This window comes from Salvelinus fontinalis, chromosome 9, assembly GCF_029448725.1.
Source record: "Salvelinus fontinalis isolate EN_2023a chromosome 9, ASM2944872v1, whole genome shotgun sequence".
In the NCBI taxonomy this organism is placed as follows: Eukaryota; Metazoa; Chordata; class Actinopteri; order Salmoniformes; family Salmonidae; genus Salvelinus; species Salvelinus fontinalis.
In genome coordinates, this window is record NC_074673.1 from 4,109,286 (window position 1) to 4,131,437 (window position 22,152).

At 43.4% G+C, this 22,152-nt stretch overlaps 1 protein-coding gene across 1 annotated transcript in view; it reads right to left on the reverse strand.

The window, feature by feature from the left end:
• Positions 1-22,152, reverse strand: part of LOC129861917 (tetraspanin-18-like) — a 119,153-nt gene that overhangs the window by 96,014 nt on the left and 987 nt on the right. The gene's annotated exons all lie outside the window — the stretch shown is intronic.

The following is a 22,152-nucleotide window of genomic DNA, read 5'->3' on the forward strand; positions in this document are numbered from 1 at the left end:
TAGGAAGAAGAAGAGGAAGTGGAAGAAGAAGAGGAAGAAGAAGAAGAAGAGGAAGAGGAAGAAGGGGAAGAAGAAGAAGAAGAATAGGAAGAAGAGGAAGAAGAAGAGGAAGAAGAAGACGAAGAATAGGAAGAAGAGGAAGAAGAAGAGGAAGAAGAAGAAGATGAAGAAGAAGACGAAGAAGAAGAGGAAGAAGAAGATGAAGAAGAAGACGAAGAAGAATAGGAAGAAGAAGAAGAGGAAGAAGACGAAGAGGAAGAAGAAGAAGAAGAAGAGGAAGAAGAAGAGGAAGAAGAAGAAGAGGAAGAAGAAGAGGAAGAGGAAGAAGAAGAAGAGGAAGAAGAAGAGGAAGAGGAAGAAGAAGAGGAAGAAGAAGAGGAAGAGGAAGAAGAAGAGGAAGAAGAAGAAGAGGAGGAGGAAGAAGAAGAGGAAGAAGAAGAGGAAGAAGATTAAGAGGAAGAAGAAGATGAAGAAGAAGAGGACGAAGAAGGGGAAGAAGAAGAGGAAGAAGAGGAAGAAGAAGAAGAAGAGGAAGAGGAAGTGGAAGAGGAAGAAGAAAAGGAAGAAGAGGAAGAAGAAGAGGAAGATGAAGAAGAAGAGGAAGAAGAAAAAGAGGAACCGGAAGAAGAGGAAGAAGAGGAAGAAGAAGTGGAAGAAGAGGAAGAAGAAGAAGAAGAGGACAAAGAAGAAGAAGAAGAGGAAGAAGAAGAAGAAGAAGAAGAGGAAGAGGAAGAAGAAGAGGACAAAGAAGAAGAAGAAGAGGAAGAAGAAGAAGAAGAGGAAGAAGAGGAAGAGGAAGAAGACGAAGAAGAAGAAGAAGTGGAAGAAGAGGAAGAAGAGGAAGAGGAAGAAGACGAAGAAGAAGAAGAAGTGGAAGAAGAGGAAGAAGAAGAAGAGGAAGAAGAAGAAGAAGAAGAGGAAGAAGAAGAGGAAGAAGAGGAAGAAGAAGAAGAAGAAGAAGAAGAAGAGGAAGAAGATGAAGAGAGGGAAAGGGAGAGGCAGACACCCGATGTCACAGGAAGGCCATAAAGATCATCAAGATCAACTTGTTACACCCTCGACAACCACTGTGATTATTATTATTTGACCCTGTGGGTCATTAATGAACATTTGAACATCTTGGCCATGTTCTGTTATAATCTCCACCCGGCACAGCCAGAAGAGGACTGGCCACCCCTCATAGCCTGGTTCCTCTCTAGGTTTCTTCCTAGGTTTTGGCCTTTCTAGGGAGTTTTTCCTAGCCACCGTGCTTCTACACCTGCATTGCTTGCTGTTTGGGGTTTTAGGCTGGGTTTCTGTCCAGCACTTTGAGATATCAGCTGATGTACGAAGGGCTATATAAATACATTTGATTTGGTTTGATTTGATCAAGGACAACAACCACCCGAGCCACTGCCTGTTCACACCGCTATCATCCAGAAGGCGAGGTCAGTACAGGTGCATCAAAGCAGGGACCGAGAGACTGAAAAACAGCTTCTATCTCAAGGCCATCAGACTGTTAAACAGCCACCACTAACATTGAGTGGCTGCTGCCAAAACATACTGACTCAACTCCAGCTCACTTTAATAATGGAAATTGATGGAAATTGATCAAAAATGTTTCACTAGCCACTTTAAACAATGCCACTTAATATAATGTTTACATTACTCATCTCATATGTATATGTATATACTGTACTCTATATCATCTACTGCATCTTGCCATCTTTATGTAATACATGTATCACTAGCCACTTTAAACTATGTCACTTTTATATGCTTACATACCCTACATTACTCATCTCATATGTATAGACTGTACTCTATACCATCTACTGCATCTAGCCTATGCCGTTCTGTACCATCACTCATTCATATATCTTTATGTACATATTCTTTATCCCTTTACACTTGTGTGTATAGGGTAGTAGTTGTGAAATTGTTAGGTTAGATTACTTGTTGGTTATTACTGCATTGTCGGAACTAGAAGCACAAACATTTCGCTACACTCGCATTAACATCTGCTAACCATGTGTATGTGACAAATAAAATTTGATTTGATTTGAAGAGAGGATAGAGAGGGGGAATCAAGAGGGTGGAGAGAGACAGAGAGACAGAGAGACAGAGAGACAGAGAGAGAGAGAGAGAGAGAGAGAGAGAGAGACAGAGACAGAGACAGAGACAGAGACAGAGACACAGAGAGACAGAGACAGAGACACAGAGAGACAGAGACAGAGACAGAGAGACAGAGACAGAGACAGAGACAGAGACAGAGAGACAGAGACAGAGACAGAGACAGAGACAGAGACAGAGACAGAGACAGAGACAGAGACAGAGAGGATTATTAAAAAACAGCAGAACATGTTTTATAATTATATTGAAAACTGTAGTTGGAATCACATTAGCCCATTTCTGTCTTCTGAAGTTTACCAAGTCCACCTAAAAAATCAAAGGATAGAACCGTATCTCTGCTTACCTCAGCCCTTTTCTACACCACATTCACTGAAAATCAATAATTTAGCCTACATTTAAACAAACAATTACCCTAATGACAAAAAAATGACATTGGGTAAATACAATGACTGAGATAATGTGTGTGCCTCAGAAAAGACCCTCTATAATCCACTGACTGCCAGCCCCTCTATAATCCACTGACTGCCAGCCCCTCTATAATCCACTGACTGCCAGACCCTCTATAATCCAATGACAGACAGACCCTCTATAATCCACTGACTGACAGACCCTCTATAATCCACTGACTGCCAGCCCCTCTATAATCCCCTGACTGCCAGCCCCTCTATAATCCACTGACTGACAGACCCTCTATAATCCACTGATTGACAGACCCTCTATAATCCACTGACTGACAGACCCTCTATAATCCACTGACTGACAGCCCCTCTATAATCCACTGACTGACAGCCCCTCTATAATCCCCTGACTGACAGACCCTCTATAATCCACTGACTGACAGACCCTCTATAATCCCCTGACTGCCAGACCCTCTATAATCCACTGACTGACAGACCCTCTATAATCCACTGATTGACAGACCCTCTATAATCCACTGACTGACAGACCCTCTATAATCCACTGACTGACAGACCCTCTATAATCCACTGACTGACAGCCCCTCTATAATCCACTGACTGACAGCCCCTCTATAATCCACTGACTGACAGACCCTCTATAATCCACTGACTGCCAGCCCCTCTATAATCCACTGACTGCCAGACCCTCTATAATCCACTGACTGCCAGACGCTCTATAATCCCCTGACTGCCAGCCCCTCTATAATCCACTGATTGACAGACCTGGAAAAGGCAGAAACAGAAAATAGGGAATAATGTCATCCATCCAACAAGTCACCAACGGTTTAGGGTCCTGATCAAAAGCAGGGCATTTACAAGGAATAGGGTGCCATTTGGGTCACATGAAAACTCTCCACTCTGTTCCAGGTCTGTCTGTTGTAACTACACCCTCTGTTCCAGGTCTGTTCCAGGTCTGTCTGTTGTAACTACACCCTCTGTTCCAGGTCTATCTGTTGTAACTACACCCTCTGTTCCAGGTCTGTCTGTTGTAACTACACCCTCTGTTCCAGGTCTATCTGTTGTAACTACACCCTCTGTTCCAGGTCTGTTCCAGGTCTATCTGTTGTAACTACACCCTGTGTTCCAGGTCTGTTCCAGGTCTATCTGTTGTAACTACACCCTCTGTTCCAGTTCTGTTCCAGGTCTATCTGTTGTAACTACACCCTCTGTTCCAGGTCTGTTCCAGGTCTATCTGTTGTAACTACACCCTCTGTTCCAGGTCTGTTCCAGGTCTATCTGTTGTAACTACACCCTCTGTTCCAGGTCTATCTGTTGTAACTACACCCTCTGTTCCAGGTCTATCTGTTGTAACTACACCCTCTGTTCCAGGTCTATCTGTTGTAACTACACCCTCTGTTCCAGGTCTGTTCCAGGTCTATCTGTTTTAACTACACCCTCTGTTCCAGGTCTATCTGTTGTAACTACACCCTCTGTTCCAGGTCTATCTGTTGTAACTACACCCTCTGTTCCAGGTCTATCTGTTTTAACTACACCCTCTGTTCCAGGTCTGTTCCAGGTCTATCTGTGATAACTACACCCTCTGTTCCAGGTCTATCTGTTTTAACTACACCCTCTGTTCCAGGTCTATCTGTTGTAACTACACCCTCTGTTCCAGGTCTATCTGTTGTAACTACACCCTCTGTTCCAGGTCTATCTGTTGTAACTACACCCTCTGTTCCAGGTCTGTCTGTTGTAACTACACCCTCTGTTCCAGGTCTATCTGTTGTAACTACACCCTCTGTTCCAGGTCTGTTCCAGGTCTATCTGTTGTAACTACACCTTCTGTTCCAGGTCTGTTCCAGGTCTATCTGTTGTAACTACACCCTCTGTTCCAGGTCTGTTCCAGGTCTATCTGTTGTAACTACACCCTCTGTTCCAGGTCTATCTGTTGTAACTACACCCTCTGTTCCAGGTCTGTCTGTTGTAACTACACCCTCTGTTCCAGGTCTATATGTTGTAACTACACCCTCTGTTCCAGGTCTGTTCCAGGTCTATCTGTTGTAACTACACCCCGTGTTCCAGGTCTGTTCCAGGTCTATCTGTTGTAACTACACCCTCTGTTCCAGGTCTGTTCCAGGTCTATCTGTTGTAACTACACCCTCTGTTCCAGGTCTGTTCCAGGTCTATCTGTTGTAACTACACCCTCTGTTCCAGGTCTGTTCCAGGTCTATCTGTTGTAACTACACCCTCTGTTCCAGGTCTATCTGTTGTAACTACACCCTCTGTTCCAGGTCTATCTGTTGTAACTACACCCTCTGTTCCAGGTCTGTTCCAGGTCTATCTGTGGTAACTACACCCTCTGTTCCAGGTCTATCTGTTTTAACTACACCCTCTGTTCCAGGTCTATCTGTTGTAACTACACCCTCTGTTCCAGGTCTGTTCCAGGTCTATCTGTTTTAACTACACCCTCTGTTCCAGGTCTGTCTGTTTTAACTACACCCTCTGTTCCAGGTCTATCTGTTGTAACTACACCCTCTGTTCCAGGTCTATCTGTTTTAACTACACCCTCTGTTCCAGGTCTATCTGTTGTAACTACACCCTCTGTTCCAGGTCTATCTGTTGTAACTACACCCTCTGTTCCAGGTCTGTTCCAGGTCTATCTGCTGTAACTACACCCTCTGTTCCAGGTCTATCTGTTGTAACTACACCCTCTGTTCCAGGTCTATCTGTTTTAACTACACCCTTTGTTCCAGGTCTGTTCCAGGTCTATCTGTTGTAACTACACCCTCTGTTCCAGGTCTGTTCCAGATCTATCTGTCTCAACTACACCCTTGCTTTAATGAATGTGATAGCGATGGCTACCTCAAACCCCTGATTATTTCATTTTGTTTGGATGACTACTAAAGCTAATTGGTAGGGTCATCACTAACACACCATCCATCCCTGGGAGACAACTCCGTGTGGTTTACGCCTGGTGAAACCAGCATGCTTAAGCATGTTATCATGCTGAGTATTTCAAATGAAAGCCTTAAAATAGGTATCTACATAGAAACAGAAGTCTGGATATTGGTCATCCTCATGTCCGACGACAGCGTCATTTACAATGTAATACTACCGTATACTATAATTATTATTATATATACACTTTTAACCTTTATTTAAACAAGTCGTGTCATTTAAAAACAAATTCTTATTTACAATGACAGCCTGCCCCAGGGACGCTGGGCCAATTCTTCGCCGCCCTATGGAACACCCAATCACGGCCAGATGTGACACAGCCTGGATTCAAACCAGGGACTGTAGTGACGCAGTGCCTTAGACCACAATGTCATTTGAAACTGTAGAATTTAGCAGACACTCTAATCCAGAGCAATTTACAGTAATGAGCCATTTAGCAGATTCTCTTATCCAGAGCCACTTACAGTAGTGAGTCATTTAGCAGACTCTCTTATCCAGAGAGACCTACAGTAGTAAGCACATAGATTTTCTTACTGGTCCCACGTGGGAATCAAACCCACAAACCCTGGCATCGCAAGTGCCATGCTCAACCAACCGAGCTACACAGGACCACACCTCAGTCATCACATAACGACGATGTCACATTTCAGTGCCCTGTAAACTCATTATATAGTAAGGCGACTAACACACAGCCCACAATGACTGGGGTACAGTAGGTCTCTGTCTGCAGGGAAAACGCTCCTCTTGCACTCCACTGCAGATTGAATGCAGGAAGCAGGAAGAGAATTGAAAGGCACTCTGCCAGAGCCCAGAGATAGAACGAGAGAGAAAGAGAGAGGGGGCAGTGACAGAGAAAGAGAAAGAGCGGGAGAGACTTGGTTGCGACACAGTTGTGGCTGGAGGGAACAGGAAAGGAAAGACTAGGAGCTGGAAGAGAAGAGTCCCATTTCATTAGAAGAATGTCTGAGTCAGGGTGTGTGTGTGTGTGTGTGTGTGTGTGTGTGTGTGTGTGTGTGTGTGTGTGTGTGTGTGTGTGTGTGTGTCAGAGGAAGGGGAAAGGAGACATTAGGGCCCAGTGAGTCAGTCACATAACAGGGAGAGGAAGATATGGAGTGGAGGGGAGAAGAGGAGGTGAGAGGAGAGGAGTGGAGGGGAGAGGAGGCGGGGAGGAGAGCAGGAGAGGAGGGGAGGAGAGGAGGGGAGGAGGAGGAGGGGAGGAGAGGAGTGGAGGGGAGAGGAGTGGAGGAGAGAGGAGGAGGGGAGGAGAGGAGTGGAGGGGAGAGGGAGAGGAGGAGGGGAGGAGAGGAGTGGAGGAGAGGAGTGGAGGGAGAAGAGGAGTGGAGGGGAGAGGAGGAGGGGAGGAGAGCAGGAGAGGAGGGGAGGAGGGGAGATGAGTGGAGGGGAGGAGAGGAGGGGAGATGAGGGGAGGGGAGGGGAGAGGAGGAGGGGAGATGAGGGGAGGGGAGAGGAGGAGGGGAGGAGAGGAGGGGAGATGAGGGGAGGGGAGAGGAGGAGAGGAGGGGAGGGGAGAGGAGGAGGGGAGGAGAGGAGGGGAGATGAGTGGAGGGGAGAGGAGGGGAGGAGAGGAGGGGAGGAGAGGAGGGGAGGAGAGGGGGGAGGGGAGGGGAGGGGAGAGGAGGAGGGGAGGAGAGGGGAGGAGGGGAGGGGAGGGGAGAGGAGGAGGGGAGGAGAGGGGAGGGGAGAGGTAAAACAACCACATATCATGACCATTGCAAGTTCTTCAAAATATCTGCAGACTCATTGGTATTTTTTTTTAAGTACAGTCAACTACAGTTCTGTTAAGGTATCCTCTCTTAGAATGTAAAGATCAGGAGAATTCCTTCATAGTTTTCTGATTCTAACAGAGGGTTGCCCTAAAAGCCCCCGGAGACAACACGGCCATTCTTCCCTGTCCCTGAGCCATCTGTATTCCGCTGAAACTGTGGAATACCCATTTGATGATCCACATTGTAACGATCGTCTTCGGGAGAAAGAGAGGAGGACCAAAGCGCAGCATGGTGAGTGTTCATGATGATGATTTTAATTCAAACTCAGAACACTAAACAAAAACAATAAACGATGTGAACAAACGAAACAGTACCGTGTGGCGACAAACACTGACACGGAAGACAAACACCCCACAAACCAAAAGACAAAACAGGCTACCTAAATATGGTTCCCAATCAGAGACAACGACTAACACCTGCCTCTGATTGAGAACCATATCAGGCCAAACGACAAACCCAACATAGAAACACAAAACATAGATAACCCACCCAACTCACGCCCTGACCAACACTAAAACAAAGAAAATACAATAGAACTATGGTCAGAACGTGACACACGTTTTAAAACAGCTAGACAATCTCCCAATTATGACAACAACAAAAAACGAGGTATAGACAATTTTCCCATAGACAGTCAATACACAGACACAGAACAGTTATTTAAATCAGAATTAAGAAAGAGGGCGGGGGGGGGGGCTTGAACCGTAGCAGTTTATCTTAAACTTTTTTTTTTTAAATCGTTAAGTTTTGTCACGACAAGCGGTTCAGTGAAAGACTACAGTGCTGTAGAGAACGGGTGGAAAACAATCCGATATCGCACGGCTTCATAGTCCCCCGCATCCCCTGGCAACTCATGTGTTGGGATTCCCCTTGTTTTTAACACTGAACTATCTATTCACTCAACTCTACAGTATCTGTGGCTTGTTGGGAACTGATACAAAACATTACTATACCACACACACGCACAAACGCACACACGCACGCACGCACGCACGCACGCACGCACACACACACACACACATTTATACATAGTTTGGCTTGTCAGGCAGCTGTGTGTGAGCTCAGAGGGCAGCTGTAAGCCCCTGGGTTTACAGAGAGTGGGAGGATACAGACACACACACACACACATACACAGACACACACACACACACACACAGGAAGTCCGTCCAATCAAGTCCAGGGGACACTTCCTCTTTATCTAGAGGAAACAGACCAGTTGTTTGTCCTCCGCCTCGCTGCTCGCCTCGGCCGCTCTGCCCAACGATTCTTGGTCTTTATCTAACTCTCCCTATTTTCCTTAACACTAGAACTGCTGGGCCTCGAGGGACCTCCATTATAGCCAATGAGGGATCTCCATTCTAGCTAATGAGGGATCTCCATTCTAGCTAATGAGGGACCTCTATTCTAGCTAATGAGGGATCTCCATTCTAGCCAATGAGGGATCTCCATTCTAGCTAATGAGGGATCTCCATTCTAGCCAACGAGGGATCTCCATTCTAGCTAATGAGGGACCTCTATTCTAGCTAATGAGGGATCTCCATTCTAGCCAATGAGGGATCTCCATTCTAGCTAATGAGGGATCTCCATTCTAGCTAATGAGGGACCTCTATTCTAGCTAATGAGGGACCTCTATTCTAGCTAATGAGGGACCTCTATTCTAGCTAATGAGGGACCTCTATTCTAGCTAATGAGGGACCTCTATTCTAGCTAATGAGGGACCTCTATTCTAGCTAATGAGGGACCTCTATTCTAGCTAATGAGGGATCTCCATTCTAGCCAATGAGGGATCTCCATTCTAGCTAATGAGGGATCTCCATTCTAGCTAATGAGGGACCTCTATTCTAGCTAATGAGGGACCTCCATTCTAGCCAATGAGGGACCTCCCTTCTAGCCAATGAGGGACCTCCCTTCTAGCTAATGAGGGACCTCCCTTCTAGCCAATGAGGGATCTCCATTCTAGCTAATGAGTAGTCATTCTGACTGCAACGTTCTAACAGTGTAATTAAAACAATTTCATATGTATTCGCAAAACAACAAACAATTGGGTTGTGTTTATGAAGGCCTTTGCTAGCATTAGAATACGATTTATTTACGTATTTATTTCAAATAACACAATAGTATTTTTTTCCTCTTGTTATTCTTCATCACTGTTGTGGACTACAACGACTGTGCAGGAGTCTTGTTTTGGCGCAGAGGGAGGAGAGCTCCCATCTCTTCTTCATGGTACCAGCCAGGCTTGTTCTCTTTGCAAGCCACTTGTCAAGTGATAGTGAAGAGAAGAAAATTGTCCACGGTGACAATTTCTCTCCGCGCCCAACGTAAGATTCCACAAGCCTCGTCACCACGGTGACAATTTCTCCCCGCGCCCAACGTAAGATTCCACGAGCCTCGTCACCACAGTCTCCGACGCTCGCTCACCTGCTGCCCGACGTGGATCTTTTCCCAGATATGGAAAGCCGTTCAGCATGTACAATTACGCACCCCTCACAGTGTAGCGTCTTCCAAGTAGGTCAGAGTCGACTGATAAAGACTGCTTGGATTCCGTGGACTAATATAGAGTACATCCCATTTTGAGATTATAATTACAATGAATCAATACCAAATATGTTCTGTTCTTCATTCACAATTGGTTGATTTAAGTAATTATTCATCGTTTGCTACCCTTCATTCATCAACTCACCCATTCTCCCCCTTCCTATACGGCCATACTTTACTTAATTGTATTTCATCTGTTGCTATATATGGCAGGTAGTCTAGTGGTTAGAGTGTTGGACTAGTAACTGAAAGGTTGCTAGATTAAATCCCTGAGCTGACAAGGTAATAATCTGTCGTTCTGCCCCCTGAACAAGGCAGTTAACCCACTGTTCCTAGGCTGCCAGTGGAAATAAGAAATTACTCTTAACTTACCTGCCTAGTTAAATAAAAGTAAAAAATAAATATGTGTGAAATTAGTTTTAGGCTTCAGTCTAGTCAATCCCTGCGCCCAGGGCTTAGTCAGAGTCAGTCAATTCCCAGAGAGCAGGGTAAAGGTTGACACGGGAGTGAAAATTCATTCCTGTCTCGTCCTGTCAATTTTTTTTCCTGTACTGTCCTGATCCCGCAACAGTTCTATAACTCCGGAACATTCCTGTCCCTTCCCGAGAAAAATCACTCATGTTCCGTCCCATGGTCCTTTTTGCGCACAGAAATATGTAGGAATTTTTATTTTTTGGGGGGGGGGGAGTATTGAAAATAATTTCAGTAATGGAATATTCGACTGTGATATGTGGTTGTCTTACCTATTTTCGTTCAATTCTCTGACTGTAGGCCTAAATCTCTCTGGATGTGAGTGTATTCTATATGACCTAAATGTAGATGGATTACGGCTGGAGGACAGAGACCCCAGCCGGATGGTCTGCTTGAACACAGTATACATCTATAGCAGCTGAACACAGTATACATCTATAGCAGCTGAACACAGTATACATCTATAGCAGCTGAACACAGTATACATCTATAGCAGCTGAACACAGTATACATCTATAGCAGCTGAACACAGTATACATCTATAGCAGCTGAACACAGTATAAATCTATAGCAGCTGAACACAGTATACATCTATAGCCTACAGCTGAGCACAGTAGAAATCTATAGCAGCTGAACACAGTATAAATCTATAGCCTACAGCTGAACACAGTATAAATCTATAGCAGCTGAACACAGTATAAATCTATAGCAGGTGAACACAGTATAAATCTATAGCAGCTGAACACAGTATAAATCTATAGCCTACAGCTGAGCACAGTATAAATCTATAGCCTACAGCTGAACACAGTATAAATCTATAGCCTACAGCTGAACACAGTATAAATCTGTAGCAGCTGAACACAGTATAAATCTATAGCTTACTGCTGAACACAGTATAAATCTATAGCCTACAGCTGAACACAGTATAAATCTGTAGCCTACTGCTGAACACAGTATAAATCTATAGCCTACAGCTGAACACAGTATAAATCTGTAGCAGCTGAACACAGTATAAATCTGTAGCCTACTGCTGAACACAGTATAAATCTATAGCCTACTGCTGAACACAGTATAAATCTATAGCCTACAGCTGAACACAGTATAAATCTGTACCAGCTGAACACAGTATAAATCTATAGCCTACAGCTGAACACAGTATAAATCTATAGCAGCTGAACACAGTATAAATCTATAGCAGCTGAACACCGTATAAATCTATAGCCTACAGCTGAACACAGTATAAATCTATAGCAGCTGAACACAGTATAAATCTATAGCCTACAGCTGAACACAGTATAAATCTATAGCCTACTGCTGAACACAGTATAAATCTATAGCCTACAGCTGAACACAGTATAAATCTATAGCCTACAGCTGAACACAGTATAAATCTATAGCCTACTGCTGAACACAGTATAAATCTATAGCCTACAGCTGAACACAGTATAAATCTATAGCCTACTGCTGAACACAGTATAAATCTATAGCCTACAGCTGAACACAGTATAAATCTATAGCCTACTGCTGAACACAGTATAAATCTATAGCCTACTGCTGAACACAGTATAAATCTATAGCCTACTGCTGAACACAGTATAAATCTATAGCCTACTGCTGAACACAGTATAAATCTATAGCCTACAGCTGAACACAGTATAAATCTATAGCCTACAGCTGAACACAGTATAAATCTATAGCCTACTGCTGAACACAGTATAAATCTATAGCCTACTGCTGAACACAGTATAAACCTATACCCTACAGCTGAACACAGTATAAATCTATAGCCTACTGCTGAACACAGTATACATCTATACCCTACTGCTGAACACAGTACAAATCTATAGGCTACTGCTGAACACAGTATACATTTATAGCCTACTGCTGAACACAGTATAAATCTATAGCCTACTGCTGAACACAGTATAAATCTGTAGCAGCTGAACACAGTATAAATCTATAGCCTACAGCTGAACACAGTATAAATCTGTACCAGCTGAACACAGTATAAATCTATAGCCTACAGCTGAACACAGTATAAATATATAGCCTACTGCTGAACACAGTATAAATCTGTACCAGCTGAACACAGTATAAATCTATAGTCTACAGCTGAACACAGTATAAATCTATAGCCTACAGCTGAACACAGTATAAATCTGTACCAGCTGAACACAGTATAAATCTATAGCCTACAGCTGAACACAGTATAAATCTGTACCTGCTGAACACAGTATAAATCTATAGCAGCTGAACATAGTATAAATCTATAGCCTACAGCTGAACACAGTATAAATCTATAGCCTACAGCTGAACACAGTATAAATCTATAGCCGCTGAACACAGTATAAATCTATAGCAGCTGAACACAGTATAAATCTATAGCAGCTGAACACAGTATACATCTATAGCCTACTGCTGAACACAGTATAAATCTATAGCAGCTGAACACAGTATAAATCTATAGCCTACTGCTGAACACAGTATAAATCTATAGCAGCTGAACACAGTATAAATCTGTACCAGCTGAACACAGTATAAATCTATAGTCTACAGCTGAACACAGTATAAATCTATAGCCTACTGCTGAACACAGTATAAATCTATAGCCTACAGCTGAACACAGTATAAATCTATAGCAGCTGAACACAGTATAAATCTATAGCAGCTGAACACAGTATAAATCTATAGCCTACTGCTGAACACAGTATAAATCTATAGCCTACAGCTGAACACAGTATAAATCTATAGCCTACAGCTGAACACAGTATAAATCTATAGCCTACAGCTGAACACAGTATAAATCTATAGTCTACAGCTGAACACAGTATAAATCTATAGCCTACAGCTGAACACAGTATACATCTATAGCCTACAGCTGAACACAGTATAAATCTATAGCCTACAGCTGAACACAGTATAAATCTATAGCCTACAGCTGAACACGGTATAAATCTATAGTCTACATCTGAACACAGTATAAATCTATAGCCTACAGCTGAACACAGTATAAATCTATAGCCTACAGCTAAACACAGTATAAATCTATAGCCTACTGCTGAACACAGTATAAATCTATAGCAGCTGAACACAGTATAAATCTGTACCAGCTGAACACAGTATAAATCTATAGCCTACTGCTGAACACAGTATAAATCTGTAGCAGCTGAACACAGTATAAATCTGTAGCAGCTGAACACAGTATAAATCTGTAGCAGCTGAACACAGTATAAATCTATAGCCTACAGCTGAACACAGTATAAATCTATAGCCTACAGCTGAACACAGTATAAATCTGTAGCCTACAGCTGAACACAGTATAAATCTATAGCCTACAGCTGAACACATACGAATAACACATGAACATTTACAACAACAACAAAACCCCTGAGTAGCAGTACTGCATAAGTCAATCTATTATTATTCCATTCTTCACCTCAGATGGCTGGGATTTAGTTAAATACGTGAACAATTGGGTTGCAAGCCTACAGTATTTGATTAAAACACAGCATTTTGTTTTTACAAGCTAACACTCAGTTCCTTTCTTGTCAAAGACAACTCCATCAAATTTAGCAAAAACATCTCTCTTTCTTTAGCTCTAATGTTACTGTTAGTGACGGGTCCTTGACTGGAACAAGACGTTGCAAATTCTTTGAAGGCTTCATCACTTAGCCTGGTGACGTAGCTTGGCATCTGACTCTAAGGTAGGCTGGTGAATGGCAACAAATGGAGCGAGGCGCAAGTGAGCCAACAGGAGGGGGGGAATTACAATACCTTTTTTCATAGATTTTTATTAAGTAATCTATATTATATTAAGTGGACTATATTATATTAAGTCAACTATATTATATTAAGTAAACTATAATATATTAAGTTAACTATATTATATTAAGTAAACTATATTATATTATATTAGGCCTAGCCTGCACAGTTGGTATCTAATTAAATGTTTCACAAATGACATATTTACACCCCAACAACTCTGTATATAATTTCTCCTGTACTGCTCATTCCGGTAGACTGGTGATCCTGTCCCGTCCTGTCCCAAACTCGACTCCCAGAATCCCTTGGGAAACCACGGGTGTCCTGTTCTCGTGTCAGCCTCTAAGAGCCGGGTGAAGGGCTCTGTCTGGCGGTGAGCGACGGGGTTTGGTTGAGTGCGATGATGAAGATAAGCGTGTGTGTTAAATATAGTGTGTGAGTTTTACGGGGGTGTGTGAACATGTACTTTGATGTGTGCATACGATCGTATGAGTAGTTAAAATAAACGGTTTTTAACCTGAACCACAAACATCCATTGTTCACAAACCCTTGACTACTGATCAAATCAAATCAAATGTTATTGGTCACACACACACACACACACACGTGTTTAGCAGATGTGTAGCAAAATTCTTGTGTTTCTAGCTCCGACGGTGAAGTAATATCTAACAAGTAATTACAATAGGCTGAGTGTTATTCTTAGAACTGGGCAGCTATGAAAGCATTTTTACCGTAACACAACGTGACCTTCAGCAAGACTACACAATCCCACATACAGCGAGAACCATTTTGAATATAAAGCCTATTCAGAAAACAGGTGGAATTCAAGTGCATGCTGGTGAAACCCTGAGACACATATACCAGAGCCTTTTTTACAAAACCCCAGGAAAAAAACACACACCTCTCCTTTTACCTCAACCGTGTAAATGATTTTGTCTGACACACTAAAAAAAGTGTCGTTTTCACAGTGTATCGCAATAACAACGATACTGAATCCATTAAAGAGATACTCAGGTACTGAATCCATTACAGAGATACTCAGGTACTGAACCCATTACAGAGATACTCAGGTACTGAACCCATTACTGGGATACTCAGATACTGAACCCATTACTGGGATACTCAGATACTGAACCCATTACTGGGATACTCAGATACTGAACCCATTACTGGGATACTCAGATACTGAACCCATTACTGGGATACTCAGATACTGAACCCATTACTGGGATACTCAGATACTGAACCCATTACTGGGATACTCAGATACTGAACCCATTACTGGGATACTCAGATACTGAACCCATTACTGGGATACTCAGATACTGAACCCATTACTGGGATACTCAGATACTGAACCCATTACTGGGATACTCAGATACTGAACCCATTACTGGGATACTCAGATACTGAACCCATTACAGAGATACTCAGGTACTGAACCCATTACATCACACACATTAAATGAAGAGTCCTCCAGTGATAGAAAAAAGCAATTTTCATATTGAGCCAATAGATAGATACTCCATTTAGTTCCTGGCTCTCAGCGGACCAGTGTGTGCATGTGTGTGCGTGTGCTTGTGCGTGTGCGTGTGCGTGTGCGTGTGTGTGTGTGTGTGTGTGTGTGTGTGTGTGTGTGTGTGTGTGTGTGTGTGTGTGTGTGTGTGTGTGTGTAGACCGCCTGGTGAATGGTGCCATGAGGGAGAGAGAGGAAGGAGCAGAGTGGGGCTGATAGGATACGAGAAAATAGAGCGCACAGCGATGACCTACCCGGCCTGGTTTTCCCCTGCCTGCCTGCCTGTCTGCCTGATTTACTGCTTGTCTGTCTGCCTGCCTGTCTGTCTGCCTGATTTACTGCTTGTCTGTCTGTCTGTCTGTCTGTCTGTCTGTCTGTCTGCTTCACTGCTTGTCTGCCTGTCAGTCTGCTTGATTTACTGCTTGTCTGTCTGTGTCTGTCTGTCTGTCTACCTGCTTGTCTGCCCGGCTGTCTGTCTGTCTGTCTGTCTACCTGCTTGTCTGCCCGGCTGTCTGTCTGACTGTCTACCTGCTTTACTGCTTATCTGTCTGTCTTCATGCCTGTCTTTCTACCTGCTTTACTAAATGCCTGGCTACCTAAACCAGTTGATACAGATACATATGTGGCTAGATAAGGGAATGGGGAAGAGAGAGCGAGAGAGAGAGAGAGAGAGAGAGAGAGAGAGAGAGAGAGAGAGAGAGAGAGAGAGAGAGAGAGAGAGAAAGAAAGAAAGAAAGAAAGAAAGAAAGAAAGAAAGAAAGAAAGAAAGAAAGAAAGAAAGAAAGAAAGAAAGAAAGAAAGAAAGAAAGAAAGAAAGAAAGAAAGAGAGAAAGAGAGAGAGGTAGTGGATAAGTGCATGGTGCATTAGTATGATTCACCTGGTTTAATTAGAGCCATGCAGATATCAGACACCTCATTTACAGACAGAAAGAGAGAGAAATAAAAACCCTCCAACCCAAAAAGGCATGTGGTGTTGATGGTATCCTAAATGAAATGATCAAATATACAGACCACAAATTCCAATTGGCTAAACTTAAACTCTTTAACATCATCTTTAGCTCTGGCATATTCCCCAATATTTGGAACAAAGGACTGATCACCCCAATCCACAAAAGTGGAGACAAATTTGACCCCAATAACTACCGTGGGATATGCGTCAACAGCAACCTTTGGGAAATCCTCTGCATTATCATTAACAGCAGAATCACATTAACAACATCATCATCCTCAGTGAAAACAATGTACTGAGCAAATGTCAAATTGTCTCTTAACCAAATTACCGTAAAGCATAGCGTGGTGTTGTACAACTGAAAATGCTATATCGAATTGACCAGATTTTACTTAACTGTGTGACTGTATGTTCTGCGTGTGCAGGGTGAATACGTGGTCTGTCGTACGGTAATTTGGTTAAGAGACAATTTGACATTTGCTCAGTACATTGTTTTCACTGAGGAAATGTGTGATTCTGCTGTTAATGATAATGCAGATGATTTTCCAAAGGTTACTGTTGACGCATTGACACACAAACAAACAAAACAAAACAAAGGCAAAGTCTTCTCATGCTTTGCTGATTTCAAAAAAGCTTTTGACTCAATTTGGCATAAGGGTCTGCTACACAAATTGATGGAAAGTGGTGTTGGGGGTAAAACATACGACATTATAAAATCCATGTACACAAACAACAAGTGTGAGTTAAATTGGCAAAAAACACACATTTCTTTCCACAGGGCTGTGGGGTGAGACAGGGCCGTGGGGTGAGACAGGGATACAGCTTAAACCTCTTCAACATATATATAAACGAATTGGCGAGGGTACTAGAACAGTCTGCAGCCCCCGGCCTCACCCTACTAGAACCTGAAGTCAAATGTCTACTGTTTCCTCATGATCTGGTGCTTCTGTCCCCAACCAAGGAGGGCCTACAGCAGCACCTAGATCTTCTGCACAGATTCTGCCAGACCTGGGCCCTGACAGTAAATCTCAGTAAGATAAAAAATAATGGTGTTCCAAAAAAGGTCCAGTCACCAGGACCACAAATATAAATTCCATCTAGACACCGTTGCCCTAGAGCACACAAAAAACTATACAAAGCCATTACCTACAGAGAGATGAACCTGGAGGAGAGCCCCCTAAGCAATCTGGTCCTCGGGCTCTATTCACAAACACAAACACACCACACAGAGCCCCAGGACAGCAACACAATTAGACCCAACCAAATCATGAGAAAACAAACAGATAATTACTTGACAAATTGGAAAGAATTAACAAAAAAAACAGAGCAAACTAGAATGCTACTTGGCCCTAAACAGAGACTACACAGTGGCAGAATACCTGACCACTGTGACGGACCCAACCTTAAGGAAAGCTATGTACAGACTCAGTGAGCATAACCTTGCTATTGAGAATGGCCACCGTAGGCAGACCTGGCTCTCAAGAGAAGACAGACTATGTGCACACCGCCCACAAAATGAGTTGGAAACTGAGCTGCACAACCTCCTACCAAATGTATGACCATATTAGAGACACATAGAGAGAGGGAAAGAGAGAGCGGAGGGAAAGAGAGAGTGGAGAGGGAAGGAGAGAGCAGAGAGGGAAAGAGAGAGCAGAGAGGGAAAGAGAGAGGAAATGGAAAAGGAGAGCAGAGAGGGAAAGGAGAGAGGAGAGAGGGAAAGGAGAGAGGAGATAGGGAAAGGGAGAGCAGAGAGGGAAAGAGAGATGAAATGGAAAAAGAGAGCAGAGAGGGAAAGGAGAGAGGAGAGAGGGAAAGGAGAGTGGAGAGGGAAGGAGAGAGCAGAGAGGGTAAGAGAGAGCAGAGAGCGAAAGAGAGAGGAAATGGAAAAAGAGAGCAGAGAGGGAAAGGAGAGAGGAGAGAGGGAAAGGAGAGAGGAGAGAGGGAAAGGAGAGAGGAGAGAGGGAGAGAGAGCAGAGAGGGAAAGAGAGAGCAGAGACAGAAAGGAGAGAGGAGAGAGGGAAAGGAGAGAGGAGAGAGGGAAAGGGAGAGCAGAGAGGGAAAGAGAGATGAAAGGGAGAGCAGAGAGGGAAAGAGAGAGCAGAGGCAGAAAGGAGAGAGGAGAGAGGGAAAGAGAGAGGGAAAGGGAGAGCAGAGAGGGAAAGAGAGAGCAGAGAGGGAAAGAGAGAGGCTCTGAATCCCACCATGTGGAACCATCCGCAGATTGATTCATTTAATCTCTTTAATGAGTGACATTTAGGCAGCAGAGCACACTGCCATCCCCTAAATGCAGCAGGGACAGGGACTAGGAGGCACTGCCATAGGCATTTCACACCTTAATATCTTCTATCCAGACCTGGATTGGTCTAGATTGGGTGGGGACAGAGAATGCACAACGGCACAGCCCTTTTCCTTGTCTCTTTCTGGCTACGTGTGTGTGCATGTTATTAGTCAAGTATAATGATAGTTTTGTGAGTTATGTAAACAATGTTGTTCCATCGCTTGCCACAGGGTTTTTGTTGAACGGTAGGCTATTATTGCTTTGTTATTAATGTGTTGTTAAAGGGATACTTCAGGAGTCAGATGAACTGGTGGATACCATCTCTGCATCCAGTATGAAGGAAGTTATAGGTCCGTTTCGCAAGCCAATTGCTAACTAGCGTTAGTGCAATGACTGGAAGTCTTTGGGTATCTGCTAGCATGCTAGTCATTATGCTAACGCTAGTTAGCAATTGCGCTAGCGCTAGTTAGCAACTTCCCTTCAAACTGCACACAGAGACATACAAATGGTATTCATGAGTTCATTTGACTAAGAAGAAGATCCCTTTAACTGGCTGTGTTGTGTGCAATGGTTTTGGATATTGTTTGGGTTAGCTTACAATGGACTAATGAAGCTGTCCACTATTGTTATAGTTTACTCAAGTAAGATTGATTTTTATACTGTGGTATGCACACTTGATTAAACAACACAATATTTCTTCAATAATTTCAGTAAGTATGTAAAGGAGACATAACTTCTGGATCCAGGCCACACACAATTTCCCATGTGAATAGGCGGCTGTACAGTGTGTGTGTGTGTGTGTGTGTGTGTGTGTGTGTGTGTGTGTGTGTGTGTGTGTGTGTGTGTGTGTGTGTGTGTGTGTGTGTGTGTGTGTGTGTGTGTGTGTGTGTGTGTGTGTGTGTGTGTGTGTGTGTGTGTGTGTGTGGCAGCTGTTCTACCATCAACACACTCCTATATTTTCTTTGTTTGACAAGGCAACTAAAAAAATAATTCCCACCCGGTCGCAACACATACAGGGAACAATGTGCAATGTGTGTAAGTGTGAGTATTTCTCTCCCCTTTCAAACCATTTAGCTCCCAGATGTTAGAGATAGGGTTAGTAGCCCTGATTTGGGAAGAAAATAAAGAGAGAAAAAGGGGGAGAGAGAGAGAGAGGGAGAGAGGGAGGGAGAGAGAGAAAGGGAGGGAGAGGGAGACAGAGAGAGAGATGCACACTGCCCACAAAATGAGGTGGAAACTGAGCTGCAATTCCTAACCTCCTGCCAAATGTATGACCATATTAGAGCCACATATTTCCCTCAGATTACAAAGAATTCGAAAACAAACCCAATTTTGATAAACTCCCATATCTACTGGGTGAAATACCACAGTGTGCCTTCACAGCAGCAAGACTTGTGACCTGTTGCCACAGGAAAAGGTCAACCAGTGAAAAACAAGCACTATTGTAAATACAACCCATATTTATGCTTATTTATTTTCCCCTTGGTATTTTAACTATTTGCACAACACTGTCTATAGACATAATATATTACGTCTTTATTCTTTAGGAACTTCTGTGAGTGTAATGTTTACGGTTAATTTGTATTGTTTATTTCACTTTGTTTATTATCTATTTCACTTGCTTTGGCAATGTTAACATATGTTTCCCATGCCAATAAAGCCCCTTGAATTGAGAGAAAGAGAGAGAGAGAGAGAGAGAGAGAGAGAGAGACAGAGACAGAGAGAGAAAGAGAGAGAGACAGAGAGAGAGACAGAGAGAGAGACAGAGACAGAGACAGAGACAGAGACAGACAGAGAGAGAGAGAGAGAGAGAGAGAGAGAGAGAGAGAGAGAGAGAGAGAGAGAGAGAGAGAGAGAGAGAGAGACAGAGAGACAGAGAGAGAGAGAGAGAGAGAGAGAGAGAGAGAGACAGAGAGAGAGAGAGAGAGACAGAGAGAGAGAGAGACAGAGAGAGAGAGACAGAGAGAGACAGAGAGAGAGAGAGAGAGAGAGAGAGAGAGAGAGAGAGAGAGAGAGAGAGAGAGAGAGAGAGAGAGAGAGAGAGAGAGATGAGCAACATGTAGGTCTGTACATGATGTTAGCCCAACACAATAATCATGAAAGGGGAGGACTCCGTCACTCAGTCAGCCATAGCCAGTCACTCAGTCAGCCATAGCAAGTCACTCAGTCAGCCATAGCCAGTCACTCAGTCAGCCATAGCCAGTCATTCAGTCAGCCAGAGCCAGTCAGCCAGAGCCAGTGAAAGGTAGAATACGTGTTTGTCTTCCATCTTGTTAGGTTCTTACACTGCAGTGTGGAGCGCTAAACCTGTAGAAATAGAATGACTAGAATATGTGGTATTTCTATGGCAGCTACACAACAAGTGCAGGCAGCAGCAAACCTCTTTATACAGAGCAACAATGGAATGAGACAATTCAGCGCCCCAGGCCAGTAGCTAGTCTACTTCCATGTTTTGAAACCTTATACTCACTGGCTTGTGCAGTATAATAAATAGAGAGATATAATGGTGTGTGGTTATACACATTGTTTATAGGGATAATTTGAATGGGGGAAATGAAAAAAGACCTGACATTTCATGTGTGCATTGTGCAATGTTTTTCATCAAAGACAAACCTCTAACAGGTACAGTCATCTTGAGATTTCAAAATAACCCTCCTTCACTGCTATTTAAAAACAAAAACTTTATTTAACTAGGCAAGTCAGTTAATAACACATTCTTATTTACAATGACGGCATACCCCCGGCCAAACCCCTAACTCGGACGACGCTGCCAGCATCATGACTATCATCAATGATCAATATTGAGGTTTGAATCCTCTCTACTATCATACTGTACTCCAGCTAATATCTCACGGAAAAGTGGACTCCCACTTGGTTCTACTATGTGATTAATGTTAACTGTCAGTAAACTCTTGGCCCTAGAGCCAAGGTGCATCCAACTGAGACAGCTCGATACGTTCCCATCTGGTGACCCCGCACGTCGCAGGAGACAAACCTCATGTTATGACGGGACCCAGGGGAGGGGGGGGGGGGGCAGCGAGCGTTCCATGCTGTCACTTCGAGTAACAAAGATGTCAGCTTGAAGAATGACTGAGTTGACTGACATACATCGACGTTGACTTTCGACTCTCTCCAATGTTGGCAGTCTGCCCTCTCTCTCGCCACAGAGAGGCAAGCTAACTGGTAAATACCGTTTGTCAACGGTGTTTATAATGCCAGAGATTAAATGTGAATGTATCTTGCAAGATAAATGTTAGCATCATACATGCAATGACCATTCCAAATGAATTGTTGCCTATCGTGAGTTTATTCAATAGTGTGGAAGTAGGCTAGTAGACATTATGTTCAATATAATGCACCCCTGACAACAGACCATATATATGTTG